The 18,976-nt window shown below is 41.4% G+C and overlaps 1 long non-coding RNA gene across 1 annotated transcript; it reads right to left on the bottom strand.

Annotated features, from left to right (window-relative positions):
- Nucleotides 1–5,114: 5,114 nt before the first annotated feature.
- On the bottom strand, nucleotides 5,115–15,131 carry LOC136007336 (uncharacterized). Its single transcript, XR_010609632.1, has 4 exons — nucleotides 15,020–15,131; nucleotides 8,371–10,724; nucleotides 7,244–7,285; nucleotides 5,115–5,593 (listed from the first exon to the last, which is right to left on the bottom strand). It is a non-coding gene; the product is annotated as an uncharacterized LOC136007336 (long non-coding RNA).
- Between the last annotated feature and the right edge of the window lie 3,845 nt (nucleotides 15,132–18,976).

Here is an 18,976-nt window from a genome sequence, read left to right as displayed (position 1 = left end):
ATTTTATTGTGTTCTTCTTTCAATATTGTTTCTGTTTAGTAGAGATACACAAAACCACAAGATTTTATGAAACTATTTTGAACTTAGTAGAACAGGCTGTTCGGCTGATAAAGAAAAGCACAGAGGAAAGGTAGCAGCTAAATAAGAAAAAAAAAAAAGTAAAAAATTTAAATTGAATTTCAATGACAGTGTAATAGTGAGTATAATAGTAAGCCATCCGAGCACTCTGGGTCCAAGTCCTAACGAAGTAATCGATGACTACCACAAGCTCTCACTAAATTGCAGAATGAGGTCATGTGGATGCTCTGATGGAAAGTGTGCATATCCGGAATATGACCTAGATCCTTTTTGTCATTTGGTTGTTTTGGGGGGTTTATTTTCTGGGCTGAGAATACCAAATATTCTCTCAGAAATTCACTGACCTTCTGTCTTCTCCAGTTCATGGAGCCAGCAACCATCTACCACCCTTCTCCCCCACCTCTGTCAAATCTGTTGTGACCAGGCTTTCCCACCCTGCTCACAGAGCCAGCAAGATCTGCTGAGTGCTTTACCTGACAGTTAGACTCAATTTACACTATTTATTCTTTTAAAATGTTTACTATCATCTTTGGCTTAAGACAGCAGTGTCTCTGAACATAACCTCGCAGCACTGCAGGGTTCTGAAATAGTACAGAGAAGCAATAAAACAGACTGAGCAATTTTCTAGGTTTCCTTTACACTGTTAATGTCGGGGAAGGACGAGGCATGCGGGGGAATCAGAAATTGCACCTCTGATTCAAAAGTCATTCCATGGCACCCTGAAACCACTGTGACTATCTGGCACCAGGATACCTGCTTCCCAGTCAGAAATTGATATATTTCCATCTTAACCTGTTTGGCAGATATGCGCACATGAATAGGGTAGAGGTACAGGAGCAATGGAAACACAGAGGAATGGGAAACAGCAAGACGTACTAAGGAAATCAAACATAATTCCATCCTGTGTGTAACTGGATCCCTATCACTTAAAAGAAAACAAACAAACAAACAAAACAAAACAAAATAAACCCCCCAAAAAAAAACAAAACAAAAACCAACCACATGTAAGCCAAAACCAAGCCCTCCCAATTTTCCTAAACAGAGAAAATATCAATGAGGTCATCTTTCCCAATATCAACAACACTGGAGTTTCTGAAAAGCAACCTGGCAAGTAATCCCTCCCTTCATCCTCACAGGGTATTATTCTTCCTTGAAACAGCAGAAGATAGCAGAGTGCACCTTTTTCAGGTTGGGAAACTTCATGGTCTTTACAAAACCCTTGCTTCTTTCATTTGTATGAAAAAATCATTGTGGTAATTGAAGCCAAACTGGTTTCTTTTACAATGGCTCAGGGAAGGGAAAAAGAACACAGCACCAATCACTGCATTATCATTGGTACAACTCCAGTCAAGTTCCCTTCACTGGTGTTTAGTTCTCCTACCACTCGTAACTTTCATTTATAATCTTTGAACCACACTGTGCAAATCCAGGCTCCATGTTTAGGTCACGAGTGGTAATGCAATCTGGTCAAAAGCTGGAGTCTCATGATGGTGTTGCCTGCCTCAGACTGCCCTCCTTTGCACTTCTATGAACTCTTTCCTCTTTCCCTCTTGCTCAGTTCAGAACAAAGCAGCTCACTGCCAATCTCACTAACCAGCAGAGCGGGAGGTTTTGGAAGGCTGTGCGTGGCACTGTGCAAACACTGACTGGTATATCCGCTGCCTGCCTGGAAAGAGAAAGAAAGCATTGCTGAAGGAAATTAACTCACAGTCTGCCCAGCTGCCTAAGTGCCTGCTGCCCAGGGTATGCTCCTCTGTATGAATCGTATTCTGTCCTTTCTTTTTTTCTACTAACACAGATTAAAATTCCTTTCCAACTCTTCTTCACCCTTCCTCCAAATCAAAGTCATCTCATAATAACCTCAGCAAATGATACCACCACAGTGCAGCTATTTTTTCTTCAGACAAAGCTATTTGCCCATTTCATTCCAAGTACTTTCACAGTAATGGAAACGCCATTCAGAGATGAATAACTTAATCCTTTCTCTTAACAGCCTTCCCTATCTCTTTCATTTGATTTGCTGTCTTTGCTGGCTCAGTATCTGTTTAACTGATAGTTCTTGGAGCAAAGACCTTATTTTCTAAAGTATCTCTACAGTGGTTAGGCAAACTTATGAGTACACTTTTATAACTCCTTTCATGTCAAGGTGAGTGCTGTGGACAAGATACTAATTTAAGTCATTACAGCTTGCCAACAAAGATCAGTTAATTTTGACTTTACAGGTAATTACCGCATTTTAATATATATAATGTAAAATATATAGAGAAATAAGTGGAATTAACAGCACAGGGCAACTAATGCTTTTCCTAAGCTCTATAGCAATGATTATAGAGAACAAGGATGAGATTAGTTTATTTGAAGAAAGACTGTCCAATTTCATTGTTTAAAATATAATCAGTATATTGCAAATTATTGTACAGCCTCATCTTAACCACATTAAGCTTTTGTAAAGAGACATTACTATGTTGACAGTTAGTTTCCCTGAAAGAGGACTGACTGGTGTGATCCATTTACCAGTTGCATGTGTGTCTGTCTTGTGCACACTGTAGAATTTAGAAATCCAAGGCAAGGAGAGATCAGCTTCACTTGGTATTAGACTTCTAATATAACAGTTAATGTAAGTAGTCACATAACAATCAACAGCTTGTTCCAGGAACTCCAAAGGGAACAGTTCATTTTGTCTTACCTTCCCATGCAAACAGAACAACAATTAACCACCAGCCTATATGTAATTTGGAATGTCAGAAATATACATATGTAATCTTGGAAACAACTTGCCAAACTTTAAAAGCTTCCTTATTGTCATTCTTTAGCTGAAGAAAGCATGATCCTTCTCTCATTTTTTCTGTCTTAAGGGTCCTTGCATTCTTTTTCACCTATTATTCTAATCCCTCCTCAACGTTACCAGATTTAGCAGTCATGAATACATTCTCACATCAACACTTTTTTTCTTTGCCTTTTTCCTCACTTCTTTTAAACATTTCTGTCATGTGTTGTTTTTTTTTTTATTATTACAGAGAAGCAGATTCCACTAACACATTTGTACAGCTATTACTGCCAGAGCACATTAAGTGCTCCAAAACCAGTCACATATAAGACTAATGCCAGACAATCTTATCTTTTTATTGGAGTATAATGCTTGCAGATATGACAGAAAACAAAACACTACTTAAACTCTGGCCTGATAATTTTCCAGAAAGCTTCAACTCTGAAAGGGGTTTTTCTTGCTCTCATTCTGCTTCTTAGACGATTTTCTTAGTTTGTTTTATCCCTTTACTGACTATGGGCCAATAACATTCAGCCAGAGACTGGCAGAGAGGGTCTATTTCATTCAGTGTCTGTGTTTTAACCTCTCAGCTTTTCACCACCAGGGCCTCTGCTTCAAAAGTCTATCCAGCTGGCTTATGGCAGGATGTCTATAGTACAGCTCTCAGTTGCCTCAACCTGATACACGAGCACCTGTCCCCAGCTATTGCAGGTCTTTATGTGCTGCTGTACCCAGTAGAAATACAGGATTAGCACTACTTCTAGTGACTTTTGGATCAGTTTAATCAGGCTAACCATCTGGGTCATTTCAGCTCTCTTTCCAAACCTGTAATAATTACCACTTTTGAATCAGTCATTGCCAGCCAGCTATACTAAACTAGAGTTCTATGACTGGCTCATAATTAATTCTCTTTAAAATAATTGTCATTTCTGAGTAAATAACAACCAGGATCAGATGGATGAAAATAATTTTCCCTTCCACCCCCAATTACCCGTGTAAAAAAATACTGGATGTATCCTTGGCACATCTTGCTCAGAACAAATAAAGCTGGAACACTTTATACCATCTATACCAAAGAGCATTTGTTTATACAGAGCAAAGCTTTCTGAACTGTCTTTCTCTTGAGATAAAGCTACTTGCAGCACATCAATTAGCACAGGGTAGTTTAATTTATGTTCAGCCAAGTTAACATACGGTCTTCTTACAAAAAGGAAGAGAGCCAGAAGAAAAGGCAGTCTCAAGGTGATGCAGTCTTGATCATGCAAAGGTTGCAGGCAGATATTGAGACATCTTCGGTTCACATCTTCCAGCATGTTCCTGTTTCAAAGGAGAAAGAAATAAACCAAGAATACTCATCAGTCTCTAAAGCAGCAGCTCATCCCTGACAACAGCCACTTTAAGTCACATAAACTTTTATATTGAAGTTTGGCAGCAAGCACTTTCCCATTAGCTCCTAACGACGCCAATGTGCAGCACCTCTCGCAGGGATTGCTGGGGCTGGGGTAGCAGGAGGGTGGCTCTGCAGCACCCTGGCTGCAGGGCCACCTGCTGCTGCCGGGCTCCCGACACCTGTATTATTCCCCTGGTGTTGAATTGACTTAGAGCAGGGATTTGGGTCCCCATTCTCCTCCCCAGATCAAACAATCGTATAATAAAAAAGCTTTTGATCAGTTAAAGAACTACATAGCTCTATGTGGTTTGATGCAGACCCTCCCCTATTCACCCCGTCACGGGGAAGCAGTTACCTCCTACACCTCGGGGGGCTGCCGGGCGGGAGCCGCTGGTGAGGCGCCAGCACAGGCTCCATCCCTGCAGCGCCTCTGCCCGCTTTTCCTGAAGACACACTGCCACCTAGTAGCGGCACAGCGTAATCTGCAGCACGACAGCAGAGCCTCCAAAAGGTATCTGGCGTTCTTTTAAACTCATCCAAACGCGAGCACCCTGCCCCTCAGGGGTCAGGCCCAGGGCGGGCAGAGAAGGGCGGAAGGCGAGGATGACATGGGGCTGGCGGCTGCCGGCTCCGCGCTTTTCGGTCCGAGCACTGCCTCTCACCCGCCGGCAAACCGGCCGGGGCGGAAGCGCCGCTGCCAGTCAGGAGGTCGGTACTAGCCCTGTTTCCCTTCGGCGTTCGCCCCGCACGGCGCGGCTGCCCGCTCATCTCTGCCAGTGAATCCGCCTCAGGATGCATGTTTCCCTGGGTGAATTTGTTCTTTCACCTCAGTGCCTGAGGCTGGCAGCCAGGGAAGGAAAATAATGGATGAAAAAAAAGAAAGGTGAACAATTTTAATTCTTTTTCCACAAGTATAAATGGTGGTGTCAGACTTTTTTCATCACAACCCAGTTAGCATGCCCCACTGTAACAGAAAATGTGTAGACGAGGCTCTTAGTGACAAGGTTTAGTAATGGTCTTGGCAGTCCTGGGGTAATGGTTGGACTTTATCTTAAAGGTCTTTTCCAACCTAACTGATTCTACTATTCTGTAATTTGGTGGCAAGTCCTCTCCTGGACAAATCACACTAATCCAAAATTCCTCTGATTCCTTTCTTGGTGTCCTTGTACAGCTCACAGTGTAACACCGTTTGCATCAATATGCTTTTCACCACCTCTCCTATACACCAGACAGCCACTTGCAGCGAGACAGTGTCCGGGATTCACATTGGAGCAACACCCTTCTGCAGCGAGGGAACGGGGTGTTTACATCCTGTCTGTTTGCAGTAGGTACAGCTGGGATGGTGCAAAGCCATAAACCTGTTGGGAAAGGGGAATGAAGGAAAAAGCAGGAGCTCAGCAGGTAGAGAGGAGACATGGTTTAAATGGTATGTCAAGATGAAATTATTATTGAACACCTTTAACCATTCTTTGTGGTCATCTTTGTGTATGAGCACACAGGCAAAAGAGACAGATTCACAAGCATATTTTTTTTAAATGTCTTTGAGGTATGATTAGGAATAGTGTATTCATGCAATTCCAAGGCAAAAAGTTTATGAACCTTTGCTATCCAAATTGCTCATCTCTATCTTAGAATCATAAAATCATAGAATAGTTAGGGTTGGAAAGGACCTTAAGATCATCTAGTTCCAACCCGCCTGCCATGGGCAGGGACACCTCACACTAAACCATCCCACCCAAGGCTTCACCCAACCTGGCCTTGAACACTGCCAGGGATGGAGCACTCACAACCTCCCTGGGCAACCAATTCCAGTGCCTCACCACCCTAACAGGAAAGAATTTCCTCCTTATATCCAATCTAAACTTCCCCTGTTTAAGTTTTAACCCGTTACCTGTTGTCCTGTCACTACAATCCCTGATGAAGAGTCCCTCCCCAGCATCCCTATAGGCCCCCTTCAGATACTGGAAGGCTGCTATGAGGTCTCCATGCAACCTTCTCTTCTCCAGGCTGAACAGCCCCAACTTTCTCAGCCTATCTTCATACAGGAGGTGCTCCAGTCCCCTGATCATCCTCATGGCCCTCCTCTGGACTTGTTCCAGCAGTTCCATGTCCTTTTTATGTTGAGGACACCAGAACTGTACACAATACTCCAGGTGAGGTCTCACGAGAGCAGAGTAGAGGGGCAGGATCACCTCCTTTGACCTGCTGGTCACGCTCCTTTTGATGCAGCCCCGGATACCTCACAAGCGAGTTGAGGTCCCTCTGGATGGCATCCCTTCCCTCCAGCGTATCAACCAAACCACACTGCTTGGTGTCATTGGCAAACTTGCTGAGGGCGCACTCAATCCCACTGTCCATGTCACTGACAAAGATATTAAACAAGACTGGTCCCAACACTGATCCCTGAGGGACACCACTCGTTACTGGTCTCCCGCCAGACATTGAGCCATTGATCACAACTCTTTGTGTGCGGCCATCCAGCCAGTTCTTTATCCACTGCGTGGTCCATCCATCAAATTGATGTCTCTCCAATTTAGAGACAAGGATGTCTTGTGGGACAGTGTCGAACGCTTTGCACAAGTCCAGCTACATGACATCAACTGCTCTACCCTTGTCCATCAGTTCTGTAGCCCCATCATAGAATCTTATATCCTGCAAGGGTTTTCCCCCACATTTTGCACTATTAGTTTTTAATAGGAAGTGGGGACGTCTGGGGAGATCAGTACCAAATTTACTATTGTCAAGGCAACTTGAGTATATAAGTTTATCCTGCTAAAAGTGCTATGAGTCTTTTGTACCAAAGAGTGATTTTCATAAGTAATAGTGCCCTGTCTCATTATAACAAAATTATTAGCTAACTGAAAAGGGCGTAATATGCTGCATCAACCGTATTTCCTCATGATGCATGCTGGAATTATTTGAAGGTTTTCAGTGGGAACACCATTGCAGTAATTTACCTCTACAGCACTTGAAAAGTAGCAAAGAATAAAGAAAAAACATGTAGTTACTTTAATCAATAGCATCCTCAGTCAGCAAGGCACCTACAGGTCCTAAAACAAAGAAATGAGAATGAATTCACCAGGAGGCTAACACATCTCGCAGCCATCTGCTGAGAATGAAGTGAACAAATTCTTCTTTGAACATGTGCAAACCTGAAGTCAAAAGCCCCTCTCACTGATTTAGTGTGCAGCACTGTACATTGACATTAGCTATTGCTTGCTCTATAAACTCCCTTGCAATAACATGTTTTTACAGAGGCCTTGCATAAGTGAACATTTTGATGAGTGATACAGTGGTGCTTACAGTGGTGCAATCCAAGATGGATTGCAAATATTTATTTCAGTGTCTCCCAAGAAATGCATTGGAAAAAGAACCTCTCTTCGGAATTGCATAGTGGCTTCATTGACCTTTCTCTAATACATTTCTAGAAAGTATGGCACTCAGCTAAAAATAAAATACCTTCAGATTACAGATTACAGCTGTGGTTTTTGTCCCAGAACTGTAGGTGCAGTGAAGTCATCTCTTCCAACTGATGAGAAGGTTATTTCATATCACACACCTATTGCAGGTAATACTTTGGGGTTATCTCCTTATGATGCTATTTCACATTTCAATACCACTTCAGAGTTCTTTAAATATACGGCCCAGAAAACCAGAGTAAAATATGTTAATAAGGTTGAGACAATTGCATGCCCATATGCAAATGAAAACACAAATGGATGGATATATGCAGCTATTCCAAAGATGGTGTTAGAAGAAAGATAACTGTGAGGCTAAACACATCTACAAATCTGAAAGGTAGCAGGGCTGATAAACAAACCTCACTGGTCCAAAACTACATCAACAGCTATAGCATTGCTTGAGGTTAAATTAATGCTTGCTGGATGTAACCATTCTGCAGCTCTTACACAGGACTTTTTTTAATTATCTGTGAGAGATGAGTGTGTTTTACATATCACCTTGAAACACAAACTTACAGAAGACTTGGCTGTCACAGCAAGGATGGCTTCCCCCATACCTTGGCTGCAGCACTTGCTGGTTCAGTAACTGAACCAGCTGTAATCTTTTTCTGTCAATACTGCCTAGACAAAGGTGATGCCCTTTCAGGCAAAATGCCGAAGTCTGATCCACTTACCTCACTCCCGTCTCAAGTTCAATAAGCATTGCCTGCTTCTCCAAAGTATGTAGCTATTTGGGATGCCAAAGTCATATGATTTTGAAGGTTATTTCTTGTGACAGCCCTGGCCTTTCTTCTCCAGCTGTAATACACAAGGCACATCTACACAATACAAAACTGCGAAGCGTGCATCTCTGAACCAGCCCCAGCTTCAGAAGCAATGCAGTAATGACCTCACAGCATGCTCCCAGACTAACTAGCTTTGTCATGATGGCTAAACAGTACAGAAACAGCCACCATAATGTGGGTACAGCACTTCCAGAAATCAGGCAGGCACCTTTGCATAGACAGGCAGACACCAGTTTACTCAGAAGCTAGTTTTAAGTCTTTCCAGATCCAGTCTGGCTGCAAAGAGGAGTCATGCAGAAAGGAGACATGCATCTGTCATAAATGCTTCTCAGGTAAATAGAAGACTCATAACTTCCTATTCTTACCTCTTTTTGGAAGGGTTAGTAAAAGCACTGAATATTTTTAATCTTGGTATGCAAACCTTAATAATTACAGGAGGTTATCTCTCTACAACCAACTTGGCAATTACACAGTTTTTTTACAGTGTGGATTCATTCACATTGTTATTTTCACAAAATAGGGAGAATTCCCTTCATGTTAAATCATAACAAGCTTTGTTAGGGAGTTTGGGGGATTTTTTCCTTATCTGGGTCTTCATATACCTGAAAATCCCAACAGATATCCTTCTAAGCAGCATCCAAATTATTAGCATGTAACAACTTATGCCTCATAAACATTACTTTTCAATTTAACAATGTTAAATGTGAATCAGAGTGATTTTCTTGTCTTTTCTAGCATTACCTGAATTATTGTGATACCAGTTCCCAGTACCCTGTTATACTGGAAATAATTTGCTCTAGCAACTTCATGACTAAACCTCTCTTCTTCCACCAATTTACTATATTCAGTCTCAGCAAACTCTCTCCTGTTGTTAGAGATCACTGCATCTGAAGAATAGGTAACATATGGCAAGGAAAAACACACCCAAACAATTACTAAGCATTATCACTTATTTAGTTGCAACATTCTCTGGTGAGTTTATCTCAAGGAAATAAACGCTATATAGAAATCATAGAAATCATTGAATAGTTTGGGGTGGAACAGCCTTTCAAAGGTCATTGAGTCCAAGTCCCCTGCAATGAGCAGGGACAAATCTTCAACTCTCAGGTTGCTCAGAAGCTCATCCAGGCTGGCCTTCACAGCAAGTATGTCACTTGTGGTCTTTTTCCCCTTCTCTGCAAAGGAAAAAAAAAAACATATATATATATGTATGTGTGTGTGTGTGTGTGTCTCTGTGTGTGTATCTGCCTACAGTATTGCTGGCAACATTTTTTCACTGTAGCACCAAACATGAGGTATATTTGATTTCATCCGTATTTTTGGCTTGTGTGAAAGTCTAAAGAATCTTTTCAACTCCATAATTAGCCTTAACCTGATATAATTCTGGCCTTTTGATAAAATTTTCCAATCCCCAAATAACCTTTCTATACCATTCACCATGCTGTCTTTGGCAGGGGGCAGGCAATCTGTACAGACACATGGCTGCCACCTGCTGAACATGCAAGGAGTGACACATCCAGCATTGTTCATAGTAAAAAACTAAGTTCTTTACTCATACTTTTAAATACTCACCTTAACTTATGTTTCCCTAATAATTTCATGTAGTTCCTCAGCTATCACCTTACCAATCACAGGACACCTTTTGTGTCAGAAGTTTTTGGGGTGGGGTTTGGTTTTTTTTTTGTCAGATAGATACCTAGCTTTGAAACTTGTTCCACTAGCCTTTTGTTAACTCCTTGCAACCACTTTTTTTTTTTTTTCTAAGGCTCATGTTCCCCTTACAAATCATGTCTGCAACTGGAAAAAATAATTTCTCTACCTTGGGGGAGGCAAAGGTCACTCACTCTTCAAAACATTTCTTATTTCTTTCTTTTTACATAACAAACAGGACTTTGGAGCCTTTGTAATTCACTGCTGCTAAATTCACTGCTGGTAAATTCACTGCTAAATTTGAGTGTTTGAGTTGGGAAAACTAAATGGCTTAAAGCCAGCTGTTGTTAAAATAAAGCTATCCAACAATCTTCTTATTTTGTAGCTGTAAGTACTTGCAACTCTTCCTCCTGTTGTCCCCCACCAGATTCTAGTGAATCTCAACACAGCAGACATTTTAGCTGTGCCATTTTCACATCCTTGGACTTTCCTTGTTCTCTTCATGTTCCAGTATCACTTAGTGCTCAGCCAGTGGAGATCAGCTTCTCTGGTGATATCAGAAAAACAATCTTTCCATGTAGGGGAGGGGGCTACTGGACATAATGAGAAAAAAAAAGTGTATGATTATATGAAAATATTAATTAGTAGGTATCTGAAATAATTAACTTGAAGGCAGCATTATCAGCACAGAAAGTAATTCATATTACCTAAAATTAGATCAGCTAAACTAAATGCTTATGTCTTTCTGTAGTCAGAAAATCTAAAAGAAAGAAAGTCCTTCCTTGTGCAATTCAGAGCATTTAAGTGTGACACACTATAAATCACCCACCAAGTTAGCCTTTTTCTGCACAATGAAGGCAGAGAGAACAGTGTTAATTTAACTGTCAGCAGCTGGTAGCAGTGAGACATCCTTTGCTTTCACTGCAAGGATACTGAAGAGGAGGTGGATTATGGAACTTTATGGTGGAACAGGATTCATAGATTAAAGATGCTTGAGGTGATACTACTGGTTGCTTAAAAAAATTGTTCGTGGATATGTCCGTTAAAGTATAGACCGCTTTACACCACCAGTGGCAATGTGCCATTATTGGCATGTATAGGGAACAGTCCCTACTACGACTGTATTTTCATATTATGCGAGAGAACCCAAATGCATTTGGCTGGTCTCTACTGATTTTGCAGGCATTGAAAGGTTGAGTATGACTCTAGGTGTATTCCAGGTATGTCCAGGGACCACAGAGTAGCAGCAGCATTTAGGTATACTGAATAACTGTTGACTTGTATAGCTACACACCAACAGATTACTGCTGCTCCCTGTCATCTCTGTAAGGTCCGAGAGACGGATTTCACAACAAATGCAGATATCTAATATTTTATCTCATCGTCTGTGTTACTGCAGAATTTGTCAGCAGCCACTGTTCTAAGCTTTTGTTCTTATTTTTCTAGACTTGCTGCATGTTGGTCCTTTATTTAGCTATCTGTGGAAATAAGTATTATACTCTATACTGAAACATTGCAGGAATCAGTACACAGAATGATAAAATCAAAGAAGTGTAACATCTCTCAGATACTCATTTTTAATATGATAACTAAACTTACAGTAAATGTATGCCTTCAGTCACAGCTACAATTTCCTATTATGCTATAATGACATTCTTGCTAGTAACACAGAAGATACTATTAATATATTGTAATTGTGTCACAGAATATCATTCATGCGCAAATCAGTTTGCTTGAATCCAGTAAAAAAGAAACAAAACAAACGCTAGGATTTGCTAATTGAACATTGAATGCATACATAAAACCTTTCCAAAAATAATTAAAAAAAATAATAATAATAAAAAAAAAAGTCTAACTTACTTGTAGAAACGGCAGGGACTACTGATTAACTACAGACAGTAGTTTATGTTACCATATACACTACTTTAAACACTTTCATTTGAGTGCTTTCATTTGAGATGAGGAGTCACTGCTGAATTCAAAGAGAGTGTTTGACAAGGATCCTGTTTGCCACTCACTGTACCTCCCCTGCCTTCCACTCCAACTTCAAGCTTCACACTAGTTACCTATACCGGTTTCAGGTGAGCTCACATTTTACCAAGCACTGCTGTAGTTGTCTATCGTCTTATGACAACACTTTGTGGAGTCACAGCCTACCAATGGCACATGACAGCATGTGGCAGCATGATGTTAGAGACTACCAGGAAGCACTGTAGGCAAATAGGATATATTTGTAATGAAAAATACTTGATCCTGAGGACCTGACATCCACATCATAGTTAGGGTTTGTCTGTTTATTCAAGTTGGACTAGCTTGTCTTCTTCCCTATTAACAAAGCACCCATCTGTGGCTGATGAGCATTAGGCAACTCTGGAGCATTTCTGCTAGTGTTTCACCCCAGAAGAATCCAGTTCACTAACTGATACTGCTCCGGGATGCAAACCAAAGAATAGTGGATGGGGACAGTTAGCAGGTGGACTTAAAAAGCACACCCTGATATGCACTAACACACTAACATCAGCTTGGCACTTGAGTGCTGAACTTCCTCTTACTCAGATGCATTTATTCTTCTGCCAACTAACTTTTGTTTAAGTCCAGAACTTAATATTAAATTCCCTTTCAGACAGGCATTGTCTTTTTATGCATATATTTTTATAACAATACAAGCTACAAAGAAGTCCTTTTTGAATTGGGTCTTTGGAATGCTGGCATGCGATAAATACTAGATAATACGCATTTCGCAGTTTCACTCTAGAGATCCTTTTTCAAAAGGGAAATCTAAGTTAAATCACTGCCAGTCGATGATTCATGACAGCATAAGGATACTTATGCCATTTTTCTGTGGGATGTTATGCTTGCATAACTCAGGAAAATGTATCTCTGTATTAATAGCCTGCATGCACAGTCAACTCAGTCTCTGTCTACAGAAACACTATTTCCCTGCAGTCAATCATTCTTTCCAATGCAGCACACCTGGGCTGTTCAGATCAGTTATTTAGCTCAGTTATCAAAGGTTTCTAGGTCACCTTGGACACATCATGCAGTAAAGCCCGTGGAAACAATGGAACTTGTAGCATTGTGATATCGTAGCAACAGAGCTCAGCCAGTGTAGTATTTGGTATATCGGTATTCTAAAATCAAAACTTGATTTAGAATATCAGAACAGACATAACAAAAAAATCAGTCAGGAAAGGTATCTTGGCTGGAAGGAATAATTTCAGAAAAGACCAGGAAAAGAAAGAAAGAGGTTAACGTCACAGAACAGCTGGTATTTGAGGCAGCTATTTTGGATGGAAAAATTTTTAGAACTCAGTCTAGTTGCCCCTACCTTGTGTCCAGAGATAGCCTACACATACTAATCGCAGTGCCAGACACCTGTCTTAGATCCATGCCATTTTGGAGGCCAGATAGAATATCCTATGGCACATCCAATAAATACTGATGCATGCACAACTGAACTGAGAACCTGCCTTGCGAACAGAGGTCCTGAACATAGGTTAGTTGTCTAAGCTTACATCCTAGTTCTAAGCTTACATAGTTCTCTAAAAGTTAGCTGTCTAGGCTTACATTATTGAAAACAGGGGTTTGAATCAACTGTCTGAATGAAGAGCAGACACAGGCAATTAATTAGGAATAGTGAATAACCTAATCTCCATGGTTAACTATTTGGAGTTTAGATATATCATTATTTGGAGTATAGATATATCATTAATATATCAATATTTAGATATTATCATTATTATTTAGATATATCATTATTATTATTATAGTAAAACTCAAATAATGCATTGACACCATCTCTGTGAGGAATGTGAGCCTGTGATCTTGTAATATTATTGCCCCATTAGATAATATAGAGCAAAAATATCCCAAAACTAGATGAGATTTATTTTAAACTCAGCTCAAAAAGAGCTAGAGGTGGTATACTAGGCACTCCACCGTATGCTCCATGTTAAGTGAAGGTAAAGTTTAGACTGCATAAGTAGTAATCTATAGAACAGCACACTCCTTGAATACGCATCCTTAAATTATATTTGGATTGCAGCTGTTTCTGCACCTAAATTTCTGTCAGCAGTTGATCTGCAGTTCCTGCAAGTTACCACTCTGGGGAGACTGTTAGCCACCAGCACGCTCACAATAAAGCGGCTGCTAACAGAGCAGCTGGAGAAGGAGAATTACTAAAGCCTTAGAGAAACTGAAACAAAAATAAACCAGCTTTCTCAATCATCATCACATTCCTGTAACATGTCATTATGCTTCAAATTCTGAAACCAAAAAGCTGCCCTCCTCCTCTTGGGATAGTCAAAACCAATAGAAAACAATGGGCCAGAACTGCTTCCAAATACAATTATCTTCAGACTTGAATTCTGGCTCTGTTTATACTACAAACATTACTAAGTTTCATATGCCAAGAAGAACTGTTAACACTATATTAGCTGGTCTTAAAAGTGAGTTTGTGTGTTGTGGTTCATTTGTGTTGCAGTAAAAAAATTCCCCATTCTGCCTGAAAGTATTTATGTTTATATAAAGATAACAAACCCAAGCATTTTAGGGCTGAATTACTTGCAACATTAGAGGAGACATGTTAGTTAAGCTCAGACTTGGAACTCTGTCGTGGTTCAAACCCAACCACAAACCTCGTTCACTCACTCCCCCCACTTCTTGCCCTCCCTCTGCTTCTGGAGGGACGGAGAGGAGAATCAAAAAGAATGCAACTCCCACGGGTTGAGATAAGAACAGTTTAGTAACTAAGGTATAACACAAATCACTGCTGCTACCACCAATAATAATAATGATAAAGGAAACAACAAGGGAAGAGAATACAACACCTCAGCACCAGGCAACAGGTAACTCTCCCCACTCCCCCCAGCCGAGCACCGACTGATACCTCGTCCAACCCTGCAGTCCTCAGCCCTTCCGGGGTAACTCCGTTACATCCTGGGCATGACGTGCTGTGGTATGGAATACCTCTTTGGTCAGTTTGCTTCCTCCCGGCCTCCCCTCCTCCCTGGCAGAGCATGAGGCTCAGAAAGTCGTTGGCCAGACCAAACATTCGAGCAGCAACTAAAAACATCCACGTTATCAGCCCTGTTCCCAGGCCAAAAGATCAAAACACAGCACTGTACTAGCTCCTAAGAAAGAGAAAAAAATAACTGCTACTGCTGAACCCAGAACAAACTCATACAGGCATTTGTACATACATACATGGGTACACACACAGATAGAAGAAAAAACATTGTAACTTCACCTTTTGAAAACTCAAAGACTCTACTGAAGGATAATAAATTTCAACAGTACACATATCCAGCTCAGAAGCATTAAATTCTTCATCCTTCCTAGTTCAGGCAACCACAATGTCAAGTGTTAGAAAAGTAGCCTATTCCTGCCATAGCACTTCTGTAAAATACTAAATCTAATTATCACCTACCTCACTCTAGCATAACTGCAACAGTCCTTCAGCTGAATCTCCTTACGTCCAGCAAAAGAAAACACAGATCCTTCACCTTGGACTTGGAGGCCTGGGCCTGGGAACAGGGCAGAAAACTGCAGAAGGTGGCAGGACCAGTGAAGTGCTGCACATTTCCATACATATGGAATCAGCCAACACCTTACAAAGGTAACAGAAGCTGGGATGATAAGGAATTACAGAATGAGTAAATGCTGCAGCTGCCAAAATGGGATCATTCTGTTCTGCACAGCTCCCCTTCCTTGGCCACATGTTGCTTTTTCTTCTTGTGTGTCACTACTCGCTCTGGGAAACTGATCCAACTACACTTTTTTCCCCTGAACTTGTTTCCAGCCATATCAGTTTCTGTATCTGGCATATCAAGCTCTGTGCGAACACAGAGTGGGAACAGCTTGGCAGAGGGGGCTGCCCATTTCAAAGGCAGCTGATGCTTGAATCGGCTTCAGTAACACTGTGAAGCTGCCCATTGGGGGTCGGAAGGGGAATGCAGACAGAAGGAAGCAGAGAAAGATAATTTTGCTAGTGAAAAAGAAACTCACATGTTTTCTATTTAAAATGTCTACAACTGTAGAAAGAGTGTACTGCTTTAAGCCCTATTTTGGATGTGTGAAACTTGTCATCTGAGAAGTCCTTTCTTAAAATAGACCAATTTCTCTTCAATTATTTAATACCCTCATATTTAAGGGTTGAAGATGTATTATTACACTATCCAAGATTAAGATGATGACTATAGGAAGGGTATTGTTTGAAGACAGAAGCTTTCTCAGGCTTGTGAATGAATCCACTAATACACGTTACTTTGAAACAACTACAGCCCTTTCTTTTAAACCTAGATGTGGCAGTTTCACAGCTGCACACATTCTCAGTTTCCATGTATACATCGCAAGCTGTGCACATGATGGGACGTACAATGTGTGCTGAAGACACTTGAAATTCGGCTGACGTTATTCCCCAAATCTATTCCTTGGATATATGCCCAAACAATTATCAGTTCACAATTCAAAGAAAATGCATGATAATAAAATTCCTGAATAAATGGTAGGAATACAGATGAGGAGAAAAACCCAGACTTAGAGAGAGAGCAAGAAAAACATCTCGTCTTCTCAGAACATTTTTTATGGATAGCTATCTCACTAAGATAACCTATATTTTTCTATTCTTAAAGTAGGTTATAGTCAACTGATACAAGTACATGAAGTTTCCTATTATACAATGAATCTGTTGAGATAATAAGTACCAGCTGGATTTATCCCCAACAGCAATAACATGTAGAGCATGATTATAATGTAACAGATTGTGAAACAGAAGAGATGATTTCACTTGTAATAAGGCCCTTATGTTAATACAGTGACAGAAGAGAGTTTTGCTTGTACACAATGCTCATAGCAAGGCCCTTATGTTAATAAATTATTTCAAAGGTAAATTCTCTGAAAATATTGCCTATGAACATTTTTAGGAGCTTGATTACCCAGGCAAATGTGAGTAATGTGGGCCCAATGATGAATGAAGCGGAGGACCTGGTGACACAGGACAGGCTGAGGTACCAAATGTCTTCTTCACCTCAGCATTTTCTCATAAGTCCATCCTCCAAGAACTATCAGGTCCAAGAAACCAAGAGGGGAAATCTGGAGTAAGGAAGATGTACCTTTAGTAGAAGAGAATCAGATCAGAGAATACTTAGGTCAACTACAACTTAAGTCCATGGGCCCTGACGGGATGCACCCACAAGTGCTGAGGGAGCAGGCACATGTCATCATGAGGCCACTATGGACAATCTCTGATTGATCATGGCAACTGGGAGAAATGCCGGAAGACTGAAGGAAAGCAAATACCCCTCCTGTCTTCAAGAAGGAGGACCCAGAGAACTGTAGGCCAGCCAGCCTTACCTCAGTCCCTGGGAAAGCAATAGAGCAGCTAATCCTGGAAAGTGAACAGGAGCACACCCTCAGAAAGTTTGCTCATGTCACAGAACTGTGCGGAGTGGGTGATACGTCAGTGGGTAATGCTGCCATTCAGAAGGACCTTGACAGGCTAGAGAAATGAGGTGACAGGAACCTCATCAAGTTCAGCAAAAGTGTGAAGTCCTGCACTTGGGCACGAACAACCACATGCACCAATACATGCTAAGGGCTATCCAGCTGGGAAGCAGCTTTGCAGAAAAGAGCCTGGAGGACACCAAGTAGTCCATGAGCAAGCAGTGTGTACTTGCAGCAGAAAAAGATAACAGATTCCTGGGATGCATTAAAAGTGTTGCCATTTTGCCTTCTGCTCAGCACTGGTGAGGCCACACGTGGAGCATTTTGTCCGGTTCTGGGCTTCCCAGCACAAGAGAGGCATGGACATACTGGAGAAAGTCCAGTGAAGGGTCACTAAGATGATTGAGGGAATGGAGCACCTTTCCAGTGAGGAAAGGATGAGAGAGCTTGGCTAGGTTTTCATGATTCTGTGATTCAACCTGGAGAAGAGAAGGCTCAGGGTGGATCTTTTTCATGTGTACATGCCTGGAGGGAGGGTTTAAAGATGAGAGAGCCAGGCTCTTTCCGGTGGTGCCCAGTCACAGGAGCAGAGGCAATGGGCACACGTAGAAACACAGGAGGCTAAATCTGAGCACAGAGAAATTCTTTTCTATTGTGAGCATGACTGAGCATTGGCAGAGGTTGCCCTCCTTGTAGGTATTCAAAAGCTGGCTGGACACAGCCCTGGGCAACTGGCTGTAGGTGGCCCCTCTTGAGCCGGCGGGAGGGTGGTGGGGGGGTAGCAGATGACCTCCAGAGGTCCCTTCCAACCTCAGCCATTCTGTGATTCGTGAAAACTTAGACAAGCTATGCCTTGAAAATGCTACATACTTTTAGCAGGCAAGAACATGCACACAGACATCATGCACAAGGAGCTGGCGAGCAGAGCTGCAGAAAGCCATTCCAAATGTCAAGCAGCTTAGAGGCAGATCTGTGTTCAGCAACGAGCATAAATGCAAACAGTTTAAATTATTTGTCAAGGAAAGTTTTTGTTTAAATCCCTGAGCTGAATTTATTTCATCTCTAAGCTTCCAAAAGCCATTCTGCTGAGCAGCATTTACACTTGATTTTGAGATCTTCAGAGCTATTTTAGTTTTTTGACAGATTTGAAATTGCTTGTTTAGCCATAGCTGTTGGTCCCTTCCAGACCAAAGCGGGTTTTGTCTTGCTATTGGCAATACTGAACAGGTCACTGTTCCTATGTGTCACCTATTACTGAAAAGTATTTGCAAAGCGAATTTTTATTTCTAAAGGCAATGTCCAAGTAGTCAAGTGGAACGCCAGCTTGGGAGCAAAACTAGTGGGAACACTGGCCTGTTTGCCAAATGTCTTCGTACCAGCTTTCAACCAAGATAGCCTGCTG

This window comes from Lathamus discolor, chromosome 1, assembly GCF_037157495.1.
Source record: "Lathamus discolor isolate bLatDis1 chromosome 1, bLatDis1.hap1, whole genome shotgun sequence".
Lineage (NCBI taxonomy): Eukaryota > Metazoa > Chordata > Aves > Psittaciformes > Psittacidae > Lathamus > Lathamus discolor.
The sequence above is the reverse complement of the archived record's forward strand: the minus strand, read 5'-3'. Positions and strand labels throughout refer to the sequence as shown.